Genomic DNA, 13,062 nt, shown 5'->3' on the forward strand with positions numbered 1-13,062 from the left:
ATAGGAAATTGTGTGATCTTAAGTTCTTCTAGTGCTCACTGTAGTAATAAATTAACAAATAATGTATCTATGTCTGTGAGTAGAGAGACAATTAAGCCCCTCAAAAACTGCCCAAACTCAGATTTCAGACTGGCAAGTATATAATGAGGTTATGACTGCATAGCTGTAAGAAGTACATGTGCTAATTGGAGAGCAGTTGATTGGCATATGAAAGTGCTGTGTAATTTTGAGATACTTCAGAAAAAGAAAATATATAAACGTGGTGCCCTCCATTAGCCTCTTCTCTAAAAACGTATGTTCCTGGATACATTGCTAAATATTCTGCAACATGCTGTTGATCTAACGTCCTTATTAATGTTCATATAAATTTAGAATGCCAATAAACTGTTTTCAAAGCAGCCTGCTTAGAGAAAGTTGTGATCCTTGTGAGAATTATCTGCTACAGCAACTGCTGTTGCTATGACGTGGTTCTTTCGAGGCAGTACTTCTTGATGTGCCACAAAAATTATGATAGCACAAACTGCAGTTTATAAGGAAAAGTGTTTGCAAATGCACCTGTTAATGCTATATAGCATTTAATAGAAGTATTAAGTAGAAATTGGCCCCTTTCTGTAGGATCAGCCACCTGACGGGATTTTCACTCTAAAGACAGTCTGATACATGGCCATGTCCTTCAGTAGCAGATGGATTTTGGTGAAGAACCCTGTAGGGTACCAGTCCTGTTCTTCCTTGCCTGGCCTTTCTTTGGTCTATCCTATTCTGCTTTAGTCCATGTGTCTTTATACTCTGGAAAACAATACCTTTAACAGAGCAGGAAGACAGTGCATTAAATATGAGCATATAAGAGAAGATGGGGCAAAGCAAGGTGAGCTGAATCACATAATGTCACCACCTGTGCACCACTTAGATCTCTTGAGGCACTGAAAAGAACAATTGGCATTAGAAGTCTACTGTGTAGGAAGAGAAAATGATGTAATCTCTTGGCAGGACAGGTATGCTTTTATGTTAACAGGTTAAGAACGTTAACAGCAAAGTAATGATTAAATTAAAGGCCTTTGGTGCCTTCTAAAATGCATTGTAAGCACCATTAAATATAAACTGAATGTGCTTTTTAAAAAAACCCAAAGCATTATTGAAAAGGGGGCCATAAAACCAGTGTTACTGGTAACTGGAAATTTGTCATGCAGCTAATGTGCTGCCAGCGAGCATAGAGTTACAGAAGGTAACAGGCAGGGGTTCTTAAATAGCCAGCCTGGTGTTAGTTCATTGGCTTATGCAACTGCATTCACTTGCATTCCAAACATTTCTGAGACATGAATTATTTAAGGTGATTATTCAATCTAATTTCTTCAGGATAGACAAGTATGTTTATTTTAATGTTGTGGTAAGCCAGAGGAGGATGCACCATGGCCATGTAGTAAGCTTATGGCAGACGAAAAATATAAACTAGAAGAGTGTAACTCAGGATTTCTGGTTCCTGCTTTAACATTAGGCACCCAGAATATTTTACAGTAAAAAAAAGTTGTCTCTAGACTTTGTCTATTGGGCTACATGGCAGCTAAGAAAGTTTTTGTGATCAAAGTTTTGGTGATAGGTGCTCGTGTTTATTGTCTGCCCCAATTCAGACACCTGCTGCTTTGTTCGGTTTGTTTGGTTTTGTTTTTTATTTAAAAAAACAAAATACATCTGGTCTTGTGTCATTAATTCTACAATCTGTTCTTAATCTAAAATTCTTGCATACTTCTCCCTGGAAAGAGATGGTAGAATTGGGTTGATAATCAGTTTTATTTTACATCTGGTCAAATACAACCCTCTGCAGCTGAATGGACTTTATGCTCTGTGATGTTTTCCTCAATTAACCATGAAGAGAAAGTTATAACTGGAATGGCATTAATCACATTGCCTTGGGTGTCAAAGGACTAGAGTGTTAAATGACAGTTTTAGGATTGCGAGTCAAAATAATCTTTTTTTCATGTAACCACACTCCCATTGTCTTCTAATTATTGTGAAATCAATAAAATGATAATAATTGACTGTGGTGTGGTGTGAGACACTGTGATGCAAGGAGTGCAAGTTACTGATTGAGACTGTTTCTCTTTTATAGCCTAGCTCATAGTACATTAATATTCCCCTTTGGAATGCTAGTTGCTCAATCAGAAAGGTCCATCAGTCCAAGCCATTTTATGTGGGAATTAAATTTATAATTTATTGTATTGATATCTTTCTTCCTCTTTTCCTCTTCCCCCCCGCCCCCCTTTTTTTAACAATATTTCTCCCTTACTGATGTCCTCAAATAAAGAACTCATTTGAAATGAGTTGTTGCCAGCCTAGGGTCTGGCCTTTATTCTCATTCCTCAACATTAGCCTGAAGGTTTAATTCGAGTTATTTAGTGCAATACTTTTGTAGTCCTTCATTTACATGTATGCCAACAAGCTTAAATGCACTCCAACCTTGGAAGACTTTCAAAGGAAGTAATAATTCCTCTGAAATAGGTCTTTTGAAAGCTTTATCTTGTTCTTTCTCTTTTTGTTAATCTTGGAGCCCCTTAGCATGTCAAAGCAATTTTTCTAATGTCAAATCTTCTAGACACTAGCATGAAACAGCTTTAAAAGATGATTTGAGAAAGAATAAATGTTGAATGAGCATTTATTATAGAGCCGTTTATGCTACATTTGCATTTTGACTATATTTTTGACGTGCAATGTTTGAAAAGCAGGCTAATTTGAAAGTCAATAGTCTCTAAACAATGTATACTACAAGTCTGTTTACACTGAACTGTTTCCTTTGTGCATTAATTTACAAAAATAAGATTTCATTAGGCTTAAGCTGATTTGTTTATAGGGATGAGATTAAACTAGTCTCATTAGTATTAACATTGAAATGGTATTCCCTTTAGAAATTTGGTAGTGATCAAATGTTCCTCTTTAAGTTACATTCAAGAGAATAGGGACAAACTCATCACTCAATTGATACTGATCTCTTTTGAGTTTTGCTTCCATCCAATTCAACTATTATGGAAATTAATTACTGAAGAATACCCAGGCCTGGAATGAGAAGAAAAATATTTGCTTTTTCCAGTACTGCAAAGAAATTTAACCTTTTTTTTTTAAAGTTTTGAAAACAAGGTAGACTGAAAATGTCTGTGTTCGTAGTAACTGACAGACTGAAGTTGTGCTTGATTTGAAAGATAACCATATGGACGATACGTAATATGTATGTTATTCTGCATAAAGTACCTAAAAGAATTGCAGGTTTTTAGGCATCACGATATTCTATATAAGTAATTTTAGAAGTTCATGCTATTGTCGGATTTCTGGAAATACTGCTTTGCAGACAGCTTGCTAATTAGCAAAATTTAAAGGAAAATAAGAAAAAAAAAGAGGATCTTCCCTCCATTTTTACATTTCCAGTGAAATCTCAGCTTTAGTAGAAGGATTGAAATATTTACAAAGAGGAAAATCATAATCAAGATTAATATCTGTGATGGTTGGGAAAAAGATAAAAGATAAAAACATAGATGGTGTGAGCACCCAGCGGGCGGTAAAAGACAGATAGGTGAGAAATACCTTCAGAGAGGCACTCTTCCTGGCAGGCAAGACTCCTATCGTAACCTGCAATATGATAGGAACTCGGAGAACTGTTGATCTTTTAATTCCAGGAAAGAAATTCTCTTCTCTGCAGAGGTCCAGTTGTCCCATTAGTCATCAAAAATATTGTCTTCTAAGAATTGTTACGCATGTTCATAGATATTGACATCTGTTAGTACTACTTTTGAGAACTGGTGATTTGGAAGGTGGCTTTTTTTACTGTAGCAGGTGTTCTAATAATGACGAGATTATTATTATTTCCTGGATGACATTTTTGTTGTAATTCCTAACATGTTCCTATCGCTGAGTCCTCAGTACAGGAAAGAATCAGAGTCCGTATTGGTGCAATATCAGAAGAAGACGTATCATAGAGAAGGGAGGGAGTGAGCATTTAACCAGCACATAAATCTCATAAGGAAGAGTCTTTGATTTCAGTAATGCAGTAGTGAACCCACATTTTCCTAATCTTCTCTGGTTGCAACAACAGTTGAATCTTTAGAGAGGAACTGTAATTTTCCGAGCCTAGAAACCTTAAAATACTGCTAATAACCCATGACTCTGATGTTAAGAAAGCCATAATCATTCTAAGTATGGCTAATGTGCAATTACACAGAAGCTGTCCTCCTTAAACAATCCTTTTTAAGTTCTCACAACATACAGAGGGCAAATCTTGTGGCACCAAGTTGTAGAGATCAAAGGGCCCTGGTAGTAGGAAGGATTTTAAAGTGCCAATAATATCATGAAAAGAGGAATCCACAAAAATGAGCAACTTCTCCTTGGGTGTTCTTAGAAGGCATGTTTTTCATTCCTCTTGAGATATCTGGGTTACTTTTTTCAAAAAGCTCTGTGAAATACATATTCTAAGAGCAGTGGCTCACTGAAGAAGTTTTGGGATATGGCTAAATAAAATATGGCCTAGTGTAGGTACGTATACCTCTTTAGTTGAAGAAAAGATGTCTGGACTATTTGGTTAGGCATTTACACGTATTTACTCAAAATTCTTTACACACACAAGAGTGCTATATGCAAACACGAGTCTGTGTGTTTGTCTTATATGTTTGAACATACATATGTAGTTGTCAGTGCTATTTGAGTGGCTTATAACCATTGTTCTAATACTTGAAAGTGACAATCTAACTGAGAGGGGATGTCAGGGAAGGGTTTAAATCTGAAACATAACAGACCTCAAAAGGACCCCCCTCAATCCTTCAGATGGTATTTGCTCTAATGGGAGTACATAAAGAACAAGTGAAAGATTTACACTCTAACTGTCATTCTCAGCCACGCATGCACACACATACAGGGAAAGAAAAAGAAACTCTTTATATCTGAACTTTCTGAATAAGGTAAGAGTGTTCTCATAAAAGTAAGGTTCTTAAAAAGGAATTGTTGAAAATGGCCTAAGAATAAAACTTTTGAACACTGTCTCCTTTTTTTCTTTGGCATGAATAAAAGCTGTAAAAGCTGTAACCTTTAACCTCTTCAGGTCTTTCTATTCATTTTCTGAAGAGATTTACATGAGAGATGTTCTTTTTTGTTTGAGTTGTTTGATATAGGTGATGATCATGTAAGTGCAAGGGCCTCTCTTTCTCAGGATCTTAGACCTCAGCACCGAGCTAAAAGCTTGCTCTCAGTAGTGGATAGCAGGTGAAAATACCTCTGCCCTCCTTCAAATGTTATTTCCCTGGAAGTTTTATCATTTCAGGGCTAATGCTTTACTACTTGTGTGCCTCCAAACCCCAGCCTTCAGATAAAACTCTTAAGAGGTTGCATAGTACCCTGGGCAATCCTAAGAGGACATCTACTAGTATTAAGTAGTTGCCCAGTGGCTGGACTTCATAGGCATCATATCTGTAACAGTCTGTGCCCCTTCTCTCTTTCTGTATGTGCAAGTGGGTTTTGCCCGTGCATTTAGATACGAGAACAGAGGCATTCTTTAAATGAGACTTCTATGGAAAGACAAATTCTGAAATGAACAGTTCTGTTCTCTCGCCTTGTGCGTGCGTTTTGCAAACTCACTTAATACCAAAGCATAGCAATTCAAAAAGCAAAATGCTTGTAGTTGGAATTCAACATAAAGCCCCAGTCACTTCCATGTATTAGACACTTTGTGGCTTTTTATGTGAATAAATGACAGACCAGACACATACTGTTCTTCCTGAAGTTGATTTAAAAAAAAAAATAAACAAACAAACCAAAAAAAAACCCAAAACAAACATAAATTCCATTTACTAAGTTCAGGATTTAATTTATTAGCCCTAATGCATTTTTTTTTCTCAAATTCCAGCTAAATTATTCTTCTTGCTGCATACTTATCTTGCAGCTTGACCATTTCTTGCTTTGTTGTCACTCATGACTTGCTTTCCAAAATTTATTCCATGTTATTTCCTCTTCAGCGGAAGGACTTATTGAACTATTAGAAGGAACAGTTCAGCAACTGTTTCACAGTGCATTGCATGATGACTGCTGTATGTAATACTCTCTTCTTCTCTTCCCACTTCCCCCCCCCCGCCCCTTGGTCCCTCCTCATTATATCAGTGATTGCTAAAGTTTTTGTTTGCTCTAATATCTGGGGTAGTATCAGCAGTGGCTGCTGATCTCACAAGACCTGCTACTGTATTTTGTCAAGCTTATCTTGAATATTATAAGGACAAGTAGTTTCTGAACCTATGACAGGTGAGTAAAGGAGATCTCCTCTTTTTTCCTAGTTATGATCATCTGCTCTAATAAAAATAATTTCTAAATAAATTTTGCTTCAGTAGAAATGTAGAATCACAGGGACTAGAAAGCATACAGAACTTAATTTTGAGAAAGATGGGAACTGGGGGTCGCAGCAGCCTTCTCTTCTGGCAACTGCCTTGTGCTCCGTATTGAGCAAAACCTACCCATACAAACAGGGTCAAAGCTTCCAGTTAAAACGTCTGCCTAGTTGTGGCCTTGGAATGTGAGGGATTGTTAAGTATAATGTAGGAAAACCTTACCTCCAATAACTGTGCTTGTACCTAAAACGCATTAATAAAATCACAGAGGTTGCTTTGTCTACATCCCTGAATATGAAGAGGAGGAAAGGAAAAGGATGCCCGTGAGATTTTGAAGGGATGATTATCTTTTGAGGTACAGGTTAGGAGTTTAAAGCAAAGGCAGAAGTCGGGCTTCAAAATTGGTGAATTTGGCTTCAAAATTGGTGAATTCGGCTTCAAAATTGGTGAATTCCCTTGAAAGTTAAACAGCGTACTGGTTTCTCAGACTGGTTTCTTATTGCTTCTGACTATAGAAGCTCCTTCCCTGTAGGAGATCAATAACCTTAGAACCAGAGCTGATCTATCCCTGTTGTTTTTTTGCAATATTCTTGAACATACTAGGCTGTTGAGATGGAGAGCAATGTCTGAGGTTGAGCTGTTGATCAGCAATTGAATAGAATATATAACTTGGGCGGGTGTTAATTAGATGTTCATTCACAATGCAGTTTGAGTGACATCAAATGGGACGTGCTACACAAAATTATATTCTAGTAATTCTCCCTGCTGACTGCAGTCTTTTATTAACATCTCATCTTTTTTACTGTCTCTGGGTCCTGGTTAATCAACTGTTACTTTGATACTTTAGCTGGTATAAACAAAACTTTCACATTGAATAGTGATTTGTGTTCTTCCATGGAGAGAATAGAGACAATGCTGATGTATATCCAATCCCCATGGCTCCAACTTAGTCTCTTAAATAGGCAGAAGGTCCTATTTATGCGTATTCATCCCCATTCGTTGACATGGAATATAAGAACGTGCTGGTCCTGCTATTTTTCCGTATTATAATTATACTGAACAACTCCAAGTTTCAACACAGTATGATGAAACTTCTGTGTGAAATAGGATTCCAGGGATGCTGTTCTGTTAAAATGTGACATTGGCATTTGGAACGCTGAGGTGGGATACAGCTGGTTTTATGTGGAACAAGGCTGGTTTGCCCCAGCTTAGTATCTGGTTGCTGCTGTTCTTTGGGTCCAGTTTGGTATTTGGTGATTGAATAAAACTCTGACTGACTTCAATTACGAGGTTAGCCTGAGTACACATTCAGTGTAGTAAGTCTTTCTAAGGTGCTCACAAGTTTCATTTACACAGGGAGGTAAAACCTGTTTTGGTATAGGACACTGGAACAAACCCACGAACTGTTTCAAGGCTTCTCAGGTCAAAGGTCGCCCATGGCTCCCTGCCACCCAAGATGCATATTGTTTGGGTCCTGGAGGAGGAGAATTCTGCAAGTATCAATAACAGACTTGTTTGCAATTAATAATCAGAAAAAAATACAAATGTAAAGGGGAACTGGTATTGATTCTACTATTAAAGCATTAAATATTTTGTAGCATAGGAGCACTAAGTCAGACTTCGCTAAAGCATTTGAAATTAGGAGCTCTTGAAAAAAATACAGCAGTTGGAAGGAAAAAAAAGAAAGCTTCAAAGCTGCTTTTTCTCCCCTTTGGAAACCTGCTGGTGTTAGGATAAAATGAATAGAGAAAAGAGAAAGGTTTGCCTTCTAATAAAGCATCTGTTGCCCACTTTGAACATTTCTTACTTCTTTGTGAGTGTGTCTCTTCAGTTATGGTGACTACCAACAATGAAGAACAGAGGTATAGAAAAAGACAATACCTGTTATATAGCCAATATTTCTGATTTCATGTCACTTTGAACAGAATCTTCATTTGACCGCATGCTGTGTCCAAAAGGATTTTCTTTGTTGGCTGATCCAAAGATGCCGTAAGATGCTCAAAAAAGTAAACTGCGGGAATCTGTTCAATAAGAAAGATAAAAACAAATCATACAATTCATTCAGTGCACTGCTATCACTTTTAACTTCAGCCTATTTTGGCATGCTGCATAAAAACTGATTTCAAATACCTTGTGCTTTTCCCCCCTTTCTTTTAATGTTGTTAATTCTGGTCACGGATTACAGATTACTTTCATCTTGGAAATAAAAGGTAATAAAATAAACAACTTCACATAGCTTCAAAATGTGAGAAGGAATAAGAGGTGCACATACATCACTTTTTGTTTAGAACCCTGTGGACAGTTAACATATTGAATTTTAGCTACTGTAACTAAGCTTTTTGAGGGCGACCCTCCAAGGAAGATTTGCAGCCTTTCGCAGTAGGAAGTTCTCAGATTTGGCTGAGGCACTCACCTGAGTGATTCAGCAATATTTTGGACAGAACTCATACATTTTGTCTGTCTTCTGGGAATGCTTGCAATTCAAGACTAAATGGGAGGAGATTGTATTCTAAGGGCAGCCTTCATTTCCTCCCAGTCAGCTTTTGTCCTGCTTCCAGTGGATAAAGTCAGTCCATGAATGGCCATTGAAGCATTAAAAAAAAAACATATTAATGAAATATGATCTGAAAGTTTGTCCTAATTAAACTCAATTTAATAAATAAGCTGCTTTCATTTTAAATGGATATAGGAAAAATACAAAGAATTTTTGAATAGATAAATATTGGATTTTGAGTTATTTAGAACAGATAAGGTTGCAAAGATGACTTCCTTTGCAATCCTTTTTTTGTGCTTAAGCTCTGAATTTTTTTCTGAGGATACTTTCCTAATTTAGCTTCAAGTCTATTTTAGAATTTGAAGACAGCCACTTGGAGGTTAGTGGGATTTTTTGTGCTTAAAAATATATATGTACTGCTTCTTGTGAAAATAACTACTCGTGAATGGAAGGACGATATCTATGTGTCTCAACATACTCAACAAGGATGTTTTTAATTACTCTGATTTAGTCAATGACACAGATTTGCTATATCCCTGAATTATAAAGATACTCTGAGATGTTCACATAGTACAACAGCAAGAGTCTAGCACATGTATGTAATTATTACAGTTGAATTTTTTTGTGACTACAGTTTAGTACTGTTAGTCATGTGAATTATTATGGTGGATTTTTAAATATTCAGGCAATTTTTATTTTCTAACTTGCAGTGTCTTCAACATAAGAAATACTTTTGGAAGGACACTGTCAGACACTTTATGGTATTTCTGTGAAGCCTTGTGGTAATAAAGAGAGAACAAACATGCAAGTATCTTACAAATGTTACAAACAATTGGTGTACAGAATCTGAGGTTAGTTTCAATAGCAGTGTGATTCATACCACAACACAATACAAAAATTGGCGTACAAAACCAAACATACCATCAGTCAAATTTAATGACGGAGAGAGCACAGGATTTTGCAAGAAATAATCTCATGAAATGATTCTGCTCTTTGAACTCAATAGGAAAGCTCATTGATGTTAATGGAGCAGGGCTGAGTCCTTGCAGAATAACCTGTTCCTACAGAGAGAAGTGTCTCTGTAACCCCTTTTTTAACAGTGGTTGGCTTATAAACAGACTGATGAGGACTTAGATCCCTTCTAATAATAACTTAACCTACTTATTTTATAATGAAGTTCTCGTAAATATTTAGTTCCTTTTCCAATCTCTTTCATGTCCCGTGTTCAAATTTGTGATGTTGCAGTGAGCTCCATAGGTTTTGTTGAGCATTTCCTTTCATTGTTTTTATATTTATGACTTTTCTGTTTAATTTGCTTTATGTTTGTATGTGTTTTAAAAGAGAGTAAACAAGACGTTCCAATCTGTTACCTACATCCTTCATTACTGCCAACTATCTTCTTAGATCACCTCTCATTTCCTCCACAAAATAGGAGGATTTTGCTGAGTCTTAAGTGAGCTTTCCTAGAAAAATACCTCTGTCAGCTTACAAAAATTTAGGTGAGATCAAAAGAACATTCTGAAAATAGTTTCTAGACTATTTTCTGTTCATTCTTTAGTATTAGTAAATCCATTTGTTTGTCTCTCACTGAAAAGTTAAAATACAAATTATGGAAAAGTTGGAGTCATGAAAGTGCAATTCATCCAGTTCACAGAGATGTTTGAGAAAAGCCTAGAAGATACTGGCCCTTTGAGAAAAGATGAAACAAGCTTTGGAAACAAGGGTTCATACATGGTATACCACACGGGCAAGTGAACTCCGACTTGTATAAGGCCAGTAGTTCCTTAGTCTCCTACAGCAGAAACGATCGTGTTTGTCTGTGAGGCTGACCGAGCTTGCTTGGGGAAGGGGAAAGGTGGCAGGACTTGTGCTGGCAAACCACATAATGAACCAGGTTTGGGCAAGAGTGCCTTCATTTCACTGTTATGTTCCGTTTAAAATGAGGGCACAGGAGATACACTCATTTAATCATTAGCAACTTACCTCTAGGCTGACCACCCTCTGTCTTATTTGAATTCCTTGGTCCAGAGCCACTGCCAGCTTACCCGAGGGGTTTACTTTTTGAATTATGCACTCCTTCTCTCAAGTCAATAACGTTACTCAGAGCAGATGTATGTTCTGTAATTGATTAGTTCTTTCTTCATGGCAAATAGTAGAGTTTGTGATCGAGTAAGCAGGTTCATAGATTCCCTTGATCAAAGCATCAGAATCTGATTATGCCTCCTATAAAGAGCACCCTTTGAAGTGGATCAGCACTCAGGTAATTCAATTATCTTCTTTCTGGAGAATTTGTCTTGAAAGGAGGTAATTTGCTCAGGTACAAAGAGGTGGATGATACTGTTTCATTATGACCCATCTGGAGACTTGGTCAGTCTCAAAAAAAAAAAAAAAGAGTATGTGAAGATTATTTACTGTATCTGAGAGGTAATTTTTTTTTTATTCTGTAGATTAAATGGATAAAATGTTCTGTGTGAAATGGATCCTGTATTATATTCATCTACACATGATAATTACTATGCTACTAGAAAAAATAAATTATTCCCAAGTTTAAACTTAAACTGTACTAGGACTTTTCAGAATGCTGTACAAACTGATATTTTTACCTACTTTTGCTTGTCAGCCAATTTATTAGCTCTTCTCATCCTCATAATTCTGGATAGAAATCCATTTTTCAGGTGTCACACTTTTTTTTTTCTCTCCTTTTACATAGGGCTGAAAATTTCCAAGAGCTATCCAGTAATCCAGGAATTATTTTTCCACACTTTTTATTTCCCAGGAGCATGTTAACATTTCTTATTTCATTATTAAAATGGATCAATGATTCTCATTAGGTACTAAAAAACTTCAATACAAAGAAGTGAATAATACTGCCAAATACTACTTTAAAACTGACAACTCCCAAGACAAATAATGGAAAAAAGTGAAAGGCTTTTCTAATTCAAGCACTTCTAGAGATTAGAATTATGTTATTAATTTTCTTCTTAAACATTAATTTCTTAGTGTCATTTGAACTGTAGATACAAGCAAAGTGTGTACAGATGAAGCACAGTTCCCCAAGGCAATGGACAGGAACTGCAGACAAAGCCTATAGGACAAGTCTTCCTTCAGCCAACTTATGAGATCAAAATGGTGAATAATTGCTCCATAGCATGATAGATTTCACCATGAGAGCATGAAGAAGACTCTAAATGGGTGGAAGAGATTTGTCCATAGTATGGAGTTAGCATTAAAATGTAAATCAAAATAATATGTTCTTTCTCTAACTCCACAATACTCCTGCTGTAATATTTCCTGGGCAGATCAGATATTAGAAAAAAAACTTTTTTTCTCTTTAACATGGATCTGATAACTGTAGGGTCTGACAAATATTACAGGGTTAAAAGCTAATGTGAAGTCTGATTGAGTGAAAAGAAGTCAGATTAAGAAAATGGAAAAGTCAATGTTTTAAAACAACTATAAAAGTAACAGCCTCTTTCTGTGGCATGTGGAATATTTGAATGGGGATGGGGGGAATTAGATAATCCTTTATTCTTTCTTTCATATTTCTTTCCTTTTTTTTCTTGATTTGCTTGGATGAATTCCATAGCCAGAATGCTGCCCCATTTCTTATCTTCAGAAGAAATGGCAACACAACCTGACAGGATCCATCAGGGAGTTTCCAGTTAGGGCTCTCCACCTCAATGTTTTCATTCCGCTCTGTCTTTAGCCTTCAGGATCATACCTCCCTAAGGCAGAAAAGAGAAAGACGTAAAGGTATCATAACATTTATAAATAAGACCTCTTACACATTCTTTGTCATCACTGGACATCGGGCAACACACAACAACGCTTTCTGAAGTGGTGGTACACATGGTGTATCTTTGTAGTTAGCTTGAATTATGTGAGGTTTCACTTCACTCATACCATCCTCTACTGGTGGATAGTCAGTGGCCCGTGCTAAACCTGTCCATTGTAGAGGACAAGGTGGTCCCCAGATTCAGTATTTGTAAGAACTGACAAATCCTGCCAAGTACATGTTTCTAGCCAGAAGGCAGAAAGATAAAAATGGAAATAGCTGAAAGAAAATGAAAAATAGCCAGCCTTTCAGAATTTTAAAGGGAGCAGTCTCCTTAGGACCATGTGGAATTTCTGAAAGAATCCTTTAAACCTCTTGCTGTGAAGAAATGCCTTTTTTTTTTTTTTTTATTGAAAAGGGAGGCAGGCCCACAAAGTATATTGAGT

The sequence above is a fragment of the Cuculus canorus genome, chromosome 13 (assembly GCF_017976375.1).
Source record: "Cuculus canorus isolate bCucCan1 chromosome 13, bCucCan1.pri, whole genome shotgun sequence".
Taxonomy (NCBI): domain Eukaryota; kingdom Metazoa; phylum Chordata; class Aves; order Cuculiformes; family Cuculidae; genus Cuculus; species Cuculus canorus.